This window comes from Bos grunniens, chromosome 9 (genome assembly GCF_055505025.1).
Source record: "Bos grunniens cultivar Pamir isolate PY7600 chromosome 9, Bosgru_T2T1.0, whole genome shotgun sequence".
In the NCBI taxonomy this organism is placed as follows: Eukaryota; Metazoa; Chordata; class Mammalia; order Artiodactyla; family Bovidae; genus Bos; species Bos grunniens.
The window spans coordinates 42,355,631-42,367,989 of NC_141173.1; the positions used below are offsets into that span (position 1 = coordinate 42,355,631).

Sequence of the window (12,359 nt, forward strand, 5' to 3'; positions counted from 1 at the left end):
TCCTTTTCCAAAAGAAGTGGTGGGGTACAGCCCCCCGTAAAGTCAGAGGTGTAGGTGAGAGCACAAAGTAGTAAAGTAGGCAGGCTCTGGTTAATGGGGGTAGATGCTCGAGGATTTCCAGGGGGACTCCTGAGGCTCGATCCCACCTTTGCGTATGTTGAGCCTCCTTCCTCATGACCTTTGCCATGGGCGGAGTACCTCACTCTGGCCCCCAACATTTAACATTTGTTGTAAAGCTGCTTTGGTGGTACTGAATTCTCTTAACTTTTGCTTGTCTGAAAAGCTTTTTATTTCTCCATCAATTTTGAAAAAGATCCTTGCTGGGTACAATAATCTTGGTTGTAGATTTTTTTTCCATTTTAGTACTTTAAATATATCTTGCCATTCCCTTCTGGCCTTCAGAGTTTCTGCTGAAAGATCAGCTGTTAAGAGTATGGGGTTTCCCTTTTATGTTACTTGTTGCTTCTCCCTTGCTGCTTTTAATATTCTTTCTTTGTGTTTAGTCTTTGTTTGCTTGATTAATATGTGTTGCAGCATATTTCTCTTTAGGTTTATTCCATGTGGGACTCTCTGTGCCTCTTGGAGTTGCCTATTTCCTTTTCCATGTTGGGGAAATTTTTAACTATAGTCTTTTCAAAAATTTTCTCATACCCTTTCTTTTTCTGTTCTTCTTCTGAGACCCCTATAATTCGAATGTTGGTGCATTTGATATTGTCCCAGAAGTCTCTGAGACTATCTTCAGCTCTTTTCATTATTTTTACTTTATTCTGCTCTTCAGAAGTTATTTCCACCATTTTATCTTCCAGCTCACTGATTCACTCTTCTGCTTCAGATATTGTTATTGATTCCTTCTAAAGCATTTTTAATTTCAGTAATTGTTTGTCTCTGTATGGTTATTCTTTAATTCTTCTAGGTCTTTGTTAATTGATTCTTGCATTTTCCCCATTTTGTTTTCAAGGTTTTTGATCATCTTTACTATCATTATTCTGAATTCTTTTTCAGGTAGTTTACTTATTTCTTTTTTTGTGTTTCTAGTTTGTTCCTTCATTGGTGTAGTATTTCTCTGCCTTTTCATTATTTTTTTTAACTTATTGTGTTTGAGGTCTCCTTTTCCCAGGCTTCAAGGTTGAATTATTTCTTCCTTTTGGTTTCTCCCCTCCTAAGATTGGTCCAGTGGTTTGTGTAAGCTTCATATAGGGTGAGATTTGTGCTGAGTTTTTGTTTGTTTGTTTTTCTTCAGATGGGCAAGGCTGAGTGAGGTGGTAATCCTGTCTGCTGATGATTTGGATTGTATTTTTGTTTTGTTTGTTGTTTAGATGAGGCATCCTGCACAGGGTGCTACTGGTAGTTGGGTGATGCTGATTGTTGTATTCAGGTGGTTTACTTTGTGTGAGTTCTCACTATTTGATACTTCCTAGGGTTAGTTCTCTGGTCGTCTAGGGTCTTTGAGTCAGTGCTCCCACTCCAAAGGCTCAGGGCTTGATCTCTTATGTTTTGTAAACAGTGATATTGCTGACCTTGGTAGCACTTGGCCTGCATGCCCACTTGGCAATGGGCCACTTTTGTCTGTCTTAGTGTATCAGTAGTCTTTGAAGATTCCTTGCTGCTGCTGCCCAGAGAGAATAAACATGTCTGCAGTCCCCACAGCTCCTCGAGTCTTCTTCCAGCTTCCCTGGTCACACTTTATCTACCCAGTGCACTGCTGCACAGCAGCCAAACCGTAGCTCCCTCCATCAGTGCTAGAAGGCAGGTGCTACACTGATGACACATGTCATTTTAAACGGGACTCCTACTTGTTCAGTGTCTATGTCACCTGCCTGTGCCCGCCCCCCCCCCCACACCTATCCTCCCAGGAGGATGGCACAATGCCCAGTACACAGGCCCAGGTGTTTGACCTGCTTTTCTTTCCAGTCCAGAGCTGCTACAACCAACAAAGAGCACTTTCTTCTCCTGTGACCAGCTCTTGGGAAAAGCAAAGTCTCCCCAACTCCTCTCTTCTACCTCATCCCTTAAAACAAGCAAATCAGCAATCAGCTCCCCTTTTAGAGAACTTACTAATTCCTCTGTGGAAATGGACGTCAGGCACTGAAAATGATGAGCAGGAAGAAACTGGGGAATCTCCTCAGCTCTCCAAGGCTCTCCCTGATTAGAGCCTGACATTGTCCTTCTTACATGGCTGGCAGGAGCTTCTTCCAGTCGGTATTGGATGCTGAGAAAACCTGTAGAGATTGGAGGCAAAATTAAATTTGATCTAGCTTACCTGCTAGATGAACTGATCAACAGAATTCTTAGCTATTGTGTAGGTACCTACCCAGGATGGCAAACTCTGCAACCTCTCTACCCCATGTCCAAAGCAGACTTGGCTTAACAATCACGACTTCTTTCCTGGTGAGCCTGGATGCCACCCAGAATGCTTTTTAACAAGGTGCTAGAGGCAACCACTAGAAACTCTTTGGATTAGGCCTGTGAGATGGACTTAGTTGTCATTTCTGCCCCACCCTGTCCCATATCCTGGGTGCTCTGCTGTATCCACCTTGCAGGAATGCTTGGCTTCTTCTTCTCTTAAGAACAAGAGAGAAGTATTAGCTTTCTTGACCCTCTCCTCCACTGGGGTGTATCAGGTCTCAGGTTTTTAGCAAATCTCAACATTTACCCAATTAGTTTGTGCATATGAATTAGTCAGGGGCTAACTACATGCCTATCAGAAATTTAAGATATTGGTCTAAACGTGGGCAAAGGAGTTCTTATATGTGGATGGGACATTTTATTCAAGTTAATGGACAGGCCAGTGGGCCCACTTTCTGCTAGTTCCTCATCAGGAGGCCTGTGAGCCTGGCGGCTGAGGCTCCTCACAGATATGAAGAGGAGGAGGAGGTGATTGAGGCAGTGGTTTTCTTCATGCTCGTGCCCTCCTCTGTGGCCCTTTATGAGGCACTTGGAAGAGTGCACACATCTAGTCTGTTTTCACGCAAACGGCAGGGTTTGGAGAGCTTGGAGAGATTTCCTATGCTGCTTCCTCAGATGTGGGTCTTGTTAGCATTGACGTACTCTGACAAGCCTACCTTCTTACAATGGTATAAATCATCTGAAGGCAGGGAGTGTGGCTCTAGGGAGGAGAGCATTTCTCATGTGAACATGGAAATACAGGCGTCCTGTTCACTCAGGCATGTGGTGGTGCAAGAGGACTTAGAAACAATCTTTCTTTCCCTGAACTGCCCAGTTGCCACTGTGGCACAGATTTGAACCACTGAAGCCTTATTTGGGGGAAATGAAGTCGTAACTGAAGGAGAGTGTCACAGATTAGACGGTGTGAATCACACATACATCTCTCTGGCCAGCCTCTGGAGTTGAAGCCCAGGGGGTGTGGCTGAATTATCAAGCATGCGTCCCGCGACAGTGACTCAGGCTCACTGGACTGGCCACCTAGATGACACCATATTTCTGGAAACTTGGAGCTCCATCGCAGAACATGAATTACTGCTATGAGCCAAACTCTATGCCTTGCTTATATCATAAATCAACTGGAATGAAGTTAAAAGTCACCACTCATAATGTAAACCTATATCCAGAACTGAGATGTGGTTTTGATTTAAGACATACCATTGTCCTGAGAAGAGTTCAGCCTACGAAGCACCAGGGATCTCTTTATCTGATTAAAGACGAATTGTGGGCCTTTGATTGTATATTAGGATCTGGAAAGGGAGGGTTGGACTGTTTTGTATTTCTGATAAGTATCTTCATGTTCAAACAGCTAAAAACATTTGCCATTTCAAATTTTCATGCAGCAAAATATACCACATACTGATTTCTGAGGCAATGATTTAAAAATGAAAAAAAAAAAAACTAAACACACTCCTCTCTTAAGGTAATGCCTGGGCCTGATTCTACATATTTGACATATTCCAAGTCTTTAATCCTTTTAACTTTTTAAAAATTTCCAGCAAAATATTTACTTAAATGAAAATATCCTAAGGCTTAGGTTCCTGATTCCAGTATGAAAGAAAGTCCTCCTAGGTTCACTGCCATTTGCCAAGCTGCAATGATTGACGCATGCTGTGACTAAAAAGGGCCTCCTCTTCCCTGTTTCAGAGCATCAGCTCCCTCCCCCTCCTAAGGCCTTCGTTTTCTGCAGTGACTCACTATCCTCCTCATAGGCCTCTCCCCTTCCTGCAAGTGAGCCTTTGAAATTCCCATTTTAAGGGGTAAAAATAGAAGGAAAAAAAAAAAAAAAGAATTCTGCCAAGACAAAGAGTCCTCTCAGTATATCTTTAACAGGAATACCTTAGCCTTCATTCTGAAGCTCTTGAGAACATAGAACCATTTCAGGGCAACTTTCTAAGCACTAGAAACCATTCCCTCTGCCTTCTTACCTTCCATTCCTAGACACTAGTGAGACCTGACTGGCATCTTCCATCTCTCCAGGCTGCATTCTCTGGCTTTTCTAAGTGCTTCTCTGCCAAATGGGTCCTGAGTCTCCAGAAAAGTTGGCTCCTTTTTCCACCCTGGTGTATAACAGAAAGAATGGGGAAAAGAGAATTTATTCAAAATGAATCCAGACAGTTCATTCCTGGACCTGGCACTGAGTCTCTCTGTGGTATTGAAAAGTTCAGGGCCAGTGTCTCTGGTTTCACTTCCTCATATCACATAGGAGGGACCAGAAGACCTCCAAGGCCCCACCCAGGTCTAGCAGAATAGAATCTAGCCTCCCTCGCAAGCCCTGGAATTGGGCTCCATGGAACTGATCACTTCTAGCTGGAGCCAAGTGGCTGGTTCTGCTCTAAGAATGTGGTGGGAGGGGCAGGAAGAGGGAAGTGCAGAATTACAGAAGTAGGTGGGGCAGTCAGCTAGTACTTTGCAAAAGGACAGACAGAACAGTAAGGAGGGAGGAAAACAGACACTATGGGCTTCCCTAGTAGCTCAACTGGTAAGGAATCTGCCTGCAGTCCAGGAGACCAGGGTTTGATCCTTGGGTTGGGAGGATTCCCAGGAGAAAGGCGTGGCAACCCACTCTAGTATTTTTGCCTGGAGAATTCCCATGGACAGAGGAACCCGGAGGGCTACACCAGTCTACAATCAATGGGGTCGCAAAGAGTTAGACAAGACTAAGGGACTATATATATATATATGCACCCTCTCATTATATGTGACATCTAAAATTACCAAGCTCATAGGAACAGAGAACAGATTGGCAATTGCTAAAGGGAAGGGTGTGGAGGTGGGAAAATGGGTGAAGATGGTAAAAAGGTTTTTATAAACTTTCAGTTATAAGATGAGTAACTTCTAGGGATGTATTATACAGCATGGCAACTATAATTCACAATACTGTATTGTATATTTGAAAGTTGATAAGAGTATATTCTAAAAGTTCTCATCACACACACATAATGTAACTATGTGAGGTGGTAGATGTGTTAACTAACCTTATTTTGCAATATATGCATGTATCAAATCACTACCTTGTACACCTTAACTTTACATAATGTTGTAAGTCAATTATATCTCAATAAAGCTGGGGAAAAATAAGGACAGAAATGGGTGCATGGAAAGATGTTCAACATCGTTAATCATCAGAGAAGTGCAAATCAAAACCACAAGGAGATATCACCTGAGACTTGTTAGAATGACTGTCATCAAAAAGGACACATAACAAATGTTGGCAAGGATATAGAAGAAAGAAAACCATTGTACATTGTTGGTGGGAATGTTGGTGTAGCCTCTTTGGGAAACAATATTCAGATTCCTCAAAAAACTAAAATTAGACCTACCTATGACCCAGAAATTCCACTTCTGATCATATATATCTGAAACAAAAGTACTAATTCAGAAAGCTACATGCACCCCAATGTTCATAGCAGGATTATTTATAATAACCAAGATATGGACCTAGATAGCATATTAAAAAGCAGAGACATTACTTTGCCAACAAAGGTCCATCTAATCCAGGCTATAGTTTTTCCAATAGTCATGTATGGATGTGAGAGTTGGACTATAAAGAAAGCTGAGCACAGGAGAATTATGCTTTTGAACTGTGGTGCTGGAGAAGACTCTTGAGAGTCCCTTGGACTGCAAGGAGATCCAACCAGTCCATCCTAAAGGAGATCAGTCCTGAGTGTTCATTGGAAGGACTGATGCTGAAGCTGAAACTCCAATACTTTGGCCACCTGACGTGAGGAACTGACTTATTTGAAAAGACCCTGATACTGGGAAAGATTGAAGGTGAGAAGAAAAGGGGACGACAGAGGATGAGATGGTTGGATGGCATCACCAATTAAATGGACATGAGTGTGAGTAAACTCCAGGAGCTGGTGATGGACAGAGAGGCCTGGCATGCTGCAGTCCATGGGGTCGCAGAGAGTCAGACACAACTGAGTGACTGAACTGAAGATATGTAAACAACTTTAGTGTCCATCAACAGATGAAAGGATCAAGAAGATGTGAACACACAACAGAATACTACTCAGCCATAAAAAAGAATGAAATGCTGCCATTTGCAACAACATGCATGAACTTGGAGGCAATTACACTTAGTGAAATAAGTCAGAGAAAGATAAATACTGTATGATATTAGTTGTATGTGGAATAAAAGAAAATAAAATAAACTAGTGACTATAACAAAGAAACAGACTCACAGATATAGAAAACAAACTGATGGTTACCAGTGGGGAGAGAAGTGGGAGGAGAGAGATAGGGGTATGCAGTTAAGAAGTGCAAACTACTATGTATAAAACAAGCTACAAGTATATATTGTACAGCACAGGGAATACAGCCAATTTTTTATAAGTGTAAATGGAGTATGCGTGCTTAGTCACTTCAGTCATGTCCGACTCTCTGCGACCCCATGGACCATGGCCAGCCAGGCCCTCTGTCCATGGGATTCTCCAGGAAAGAATACTGGAGTGGGTTGCCATTTCCTTCTCCAGTGATAAAGTATGAAGTGAGTGAAGTGAAGTCGCTCAGTCATGTCCGACTCTTTGCAACCCCATGGTCTGCAGCCTACCAGGCTCCTCCATCCATGGGATTCTCCAGGCAGAGTACTGGAGTGGGTTGCCATTTCCTTCTCCAAATGGAGTATAACCTTTAAATGGAGTATAACCTTTAAAAATTGCAAATCACTGTCATACACCTGACACAGAATACTGTAAATCAACTATACCTCAATTTTTAAGTATGCTATTTAAAAGAAGAAACTGAAAAAAACAATTAAGGATGAACATATACATGGCACTTCATAGTTCAGAGCTTTCACTTACATTGTCTCATTATTATCTCATGCGCAGAATTTCTTAAACATAAGAAGCAGATCTCTCTGTTTAAAAAAACAATCCCTCAAGCCTCTTATCACTGATTTAAATTATTTCACTATGTTTCTTGACTATATCCAAACTAAATATAAGCTAGATATGAAATTTAATTAAAACCCCTTAAACTTTATGGTACTTAGGTAAGTGTCTGGTTTTGCTGAAACTAAATTGCCAACACCAATTAAATGGAAGATTTAGTGTGGGTCTGCGTTGGCTTCTGCACTTGGCCATAGAAACTCTATTGGCAGAGGATGCCTGTGCACTGGGTACATGGTGGGAAATAGCATTAATAACTGCAGACCTTTTTTGCCACTTCAAGATCATCACTTTCATATTAAACCAAAGTTCTGCCAGGAGCGAGCCTTGAAAGCCACCTCTAACTGTGGCCATCCGAGACCTCTGCCTCTTCCACTTAAAGATAAGGTTCGTGCCTTGCTGGCCAATTCTTGCTACAAGCTGTTAGATAAAGACAGGCGTAGAGACACAGGTGTGTGTCTGCATGCCTGTGAACGCGGGCTTTGGCTTCTGGCAGGCTTTTCCTGTCACATCCTCTGGGGAGGCCCAGGTCTCCCACCTCACTAGGGGTACTGCCTTCACAGCCTGCAGGCCCCAAAGAGCCAGGAGGCACTTGAGGCTTGGTGGTCACCCAAATGACCCAGAAGTGGTTCATTTAATTTGGAGGATCATCACTGCAGAACTCTCAGTGCTACATAGACCTGTTGAGAAGCAGTGGTCTGAGCTATAAGATGTCACATTCTGTTTTAAAGCCCTGCTCCTGCTTTTTGTTAACTGTCATTTAATCCCAAGTCACCAAACCTCCCCACATGTCAATTTTTTTCTCTGAAAGATGGAAACATTAATAACACCTGCTCATCTAATCTTACAGGAGTGCTACAGTGCAGTGGTTCTCAAAGTGTGAGCCCCAGGACAGCCCACGAGCAGCACCTGGAAATGAAAAATGCAAATTCTTAGGTCCCACCCCAGACCTACAGACTCGGCACTTGTGGGTTGTGGGCAAGCAATTTGTGTTTGAACAAACCCTCTAGGTAATTCTGATGCCTTCTAGAGTCTGCTAAAAAGAGAGGAGATAATGAAGGCAAATAGCATCTGCAAACTGCAATGCCTGTGTCCTCACTTTGAGAACCACAAGTCTCCAGAAATGCTGGTGGCTGTTCTGCTACCCAGGCTCTCGTTAAAATACCAATAGCCCTCAGTATTTGTATAACAGTTGTCAGTCGCTCCCAATAAGCATGGAAGGCAGTTAGGTGAGAATAACCCTTTCCAGAACAGACCAGAAGGCTGAGAGTCTCCATGGCAGACAAGGGGGAAGGAGAAAGGAGACAGGGGTTTGGAGCTGCACAGATGGAACATATTCCAGCTCTGCCACTTACCAGCTACATGACCTTAGGCAAATTACTTAAAGGACATTCTAATGGTGCTAATGACCTCCAAAGGGTTACTGAGATTAAATGACAACAATACATGCCAAGCACTCAGCTCAATGCATGGCTCGTGCAGGAATTCAATATATGACACCTATCTTAAGTAACAGGGTGTCCAGGCTGTCTGAGGTTCCCACCAGGACCAGTCCTCTCTCCCACATTGCTCAAGTTCCTCCCTACCGTCCTGTCTCTTGTTATACTCATCACCACCAGCCACACCCTCACCCTTGCTTCCCTGGAGCTTCCTGACCTTAGACTTAAGACCGCCACCCTAAAGTGTCCCAGAAAGGTTAACCACCAAGAAAGGAAAGGGGACATTTCCCAGAATGGCAAAGCTGCCTCCAAAGACAGGTCAGGCCGTGCTCTGAAACCTGAGAGATGGCAGGCAACCCACGGAGCAAGTCTTTCCTCTGCATCCTTCCCCTTCTCTGACCTGGAGGTGTGGCAGGTACAGCCTGAGATGGGTAGAGTGGACAGCAGCCGACCCACAGCCTTTGTCCATTGTTAAGCCCACCCACCCAGGGTTTATCTCTCAGGTGGCTCCCACCTATCTGCGCAGGTTCAGACCTCTGAGATGGGTCATATGAACTCAGCTCATCTTCTCTGGGATGACTCAGGGTCTGACTCAGGACCTCCTGTCCTCCCAGAAAGGACAGGAGGTTAGATGCCTTCCGGTTTAGTAAGGGCACTCCTTGAGGCTGCCTTTTGTCACCCATCCATAGTGGGAATTCTCCTTCTGTGAGCAGGGAGCCACACCCTTCCCCAGAATGGGGGGTGGGGTGGGGTGGGGTGGGGTGGTCTTTCCAGGTGGCACGGAAGCAGGGTTGGTTTCACAATGGCCAGCCCACAGGTAAGGGACCAAGGGCAGGCCTGGCCCCAGCAGCCGAATGGGACACGGCCTCCTGAACCTGCTTGGTCAGCCCTCCCCAGGCCTCCCTCCTGGGCCGCACCTGCTTGGTGCTCCGCCCACAGGAACAGCAGGGGAGAGAGGCTACAGCTGGCAGGGGAGGCAGAGGAAGGACAGGAGAGTTGGGGTAACTGAGTGCTCCATGATGCCTGCAAACCAAATGAAGCTGCAAACCGCCAGGCGGTGCTGGGCCACTCCTGATCATCCAGCTCTCCCCCGAGAGCCCCGGAGAAGCCAGACCGCCATGCGGTGTCCCCGGTTTACACACATGCTCACACAGTGCCTCACTTTTTTTAAACCTACCAGCCACAGGAAAGTAGTATGGACCTTATCTGCAGCTCAGGAAGGTTAATGACATGTCTGGGTTATATGAGGATAAAGGAAAGCACTTTCGACTCAATCCCGTGAGGTCCAACTCCAAAACCTGTCCATTTTCTACTAAGCCACTGGTTTTTAAGCTTCTTTTGAAAAAAATTGTGAACATTGAAAAAGAACATAAAATTCTATGTTCCTTGCTGTACTATCTTTGCACCTTTCTGTAAGTCTATAATTATTCCAAAATAAAAAGTTTTAAAAAACCTATGTGAGGCCGCAATGTGCAGAATGTATCAATGAGATACTATCAGAAATCAAGAGCATGGCTCTCCTTTTGAGGGCAGCGCTCAAAAGGAGCACCAGGGGGCTGGAAACGTTCTGCTTCTAGAGCAGGGTTGGTTCCACACATGCACAGGGTCTGTAAAATCTCACTGAGCTGCACATTCCAGATAGGTGCACTTTTCTATGTAAGTGTTAAAAATCTTTAAAGGTTAAAAATGTATCGAAGTGGAGGTACTCTGGTTGAACAGGAAGAGAGGTTGGGATTTGCTTCTCCCTCCTTTCCCTCAACCCCCTGAACACCCCAGGGTTCTGTGGAATGCAGGTTGGAATCTGTGTCCCGATTCCTGGGTCAGAGGACCGCAACTCTCCAGGGCTGGCTCTGAGCTCGTTGTCCGAGTGCCATTTCCCATTGCTGCTGTTGATGTTTAGTCACTGAGTCATGTTTGACTCTTTTGCGACCCCTTGAACTAGGCTCCTCTGTCCATGGGATTTCCCAGGCAAGAATACTGGAGTGGGTTAGCATTTCCTTTTCCAGGGGATCTTCCCGACCCAGGGATCGAACCAGCATGTCCTGCGTTGACAGGCAGATTCTTTACCACTGAGCCACCAGGGAAGCCCTGGGAAACGAACATGTCCATTCAAAGGCATGTGAAGAAGAGCATAATCCTGGATGTGGAGGAGACCCCAAAAGGATGCTGAGTGATAAAGCAAACAGCAGGCTCTAGGTTTCCCACTTGGATAGGGCAGCCTTACTCTGAAACTCTAACTTAGAGTGAAAGTTCCAAAGAAAACTGGGTTGTTGCGGTTTTAAAAAGGCTTTATGCCTTGAAAGGCACTGGTTCAGACTTATAATCACAGGAGCTGAAAATAATGGCTATTCAATATATTCTGCAAATAAAAAGCACCTGACAACATAAAGCAAACAAGCAAACCTCCCTCCTGATCTAAGTTGGCCGTGCACTTCATTTCCACTTGATTTGGCTTTTGTGAAGACTTCTGGGAGGATGGTGCACATTTGCTGGGCGATGCTTCAGCAGGTTGTTGCTCCCCCTCATGCTTGGAGGATATGGTTAACATTTGTTCCTTTAATCCACCAAGTTAATTTCCACTGTTACCTGCCCACTACTGTACCTGGAATCAGCAGTAGCTGCCAACACACAGCTAAGGGCAGAAGTTAGCCCAGTGTGAGGTTAATTGGACCAAATTGAAGCCATTACAGCTTACCAGATCTTCTCAGAAGTCTATGGGAGGAATGCTTAAGTGGGCTCCCCTGAGACTTTGGGAAGTTTGGAAATGACCTTGCTCTTGCTGTTGACTAGAGCAGGGGCCCCAGTAATTACGTGTCAAACAGTCACTGTCCAGGCTACAGTGGGATGAAGCTGTTAGACAAAGAAGAATCTTTTATGAGCTCCCATATGTAGAAGAGGCTACTTCCTGAGGGGATTGCTGCTGCTGCTGCTAAGTCACTTCAGTCGTGTCCGACTCTGTGCGACCCCATAGACGGCAGCCCACAAGGCTCCCCGGTCCCTGGGATTCTCCAGGCAAGAACACTGGAGTGGGTTGCCATTTCCTTCTCCAATGCATGAAAGTGAAAAGTGAAAGTGAAGTCACTCAGCCGTGTCCGACTCTTAGTGACCCCACAGACTGCAGCCTACCAGGCTCCTCCGTCCACGGGATTTTCCAGGCAAGAGCACTGGAGTGGGTTGCCATTGCCTTCTCCAGGGCATCTTCCCAATCCAGGGATTGAACCTGGGTCTCCTGCATTGCAGACAGACACTTTACCGTCTGAGCTAAAGCAGTGACTAAGACTAATGACACAACTGAGCGGGGGAGGGGAGGTGAGGAGAGGAGTGAGGCATGCAGGTGTCAGGGTCTTCTACTTGGCTTTTCTGGGAAGTTCTTTCCTGTTCAGTAACAATCCACTTCACTTCAAGGAAAATGGGGGTTTCTTTCACTGAATTTTCAGGCTCAGTGGAAAATTATTTTTTGGTACATCATTTGTCATTGGAGCACCATATTTTCTGTGATTTCTGCCCAGAGCACTCTGTACCTGAGCACCCCTCCTCTGCAGAATAAAGGCAAGGAGGTTCCAGTTGGTCAAAGGTAAACAGA

General features: G+C 44.9%; 1 long non-coding RNA gene across 2 annotated transcripts; it reads right to left on the reverse strand.

The window, feature by feature from the left end:
• Positions 1–1,014: 1,014 nt before the first annotated feature.
• Positions 1,015–5,956, reverse strand: LOC147365865 (uncharacterized). 2 transcript variants are annotated; one of them, XR_015132951.1, is made up of 3 exons: positions 4,371–4,507; positions 3,601–3,692; positions 1,015–2,219 (listed from the first exon to the last, which is right to left on the reverse strand). It is a non-coding gene; the product is annotated as an uncharacterized LOC147365865 (long non-coding RNA). The 2 variants fall into 2 exon arrangements; XR_015132950.1 differs by lacking the exon at positions 3,601–3,692 and having other exon boundaries at positions 4,371–5,956.
• Positions 5,957–12,359: the final 6,403 nt, after the last annotated feature.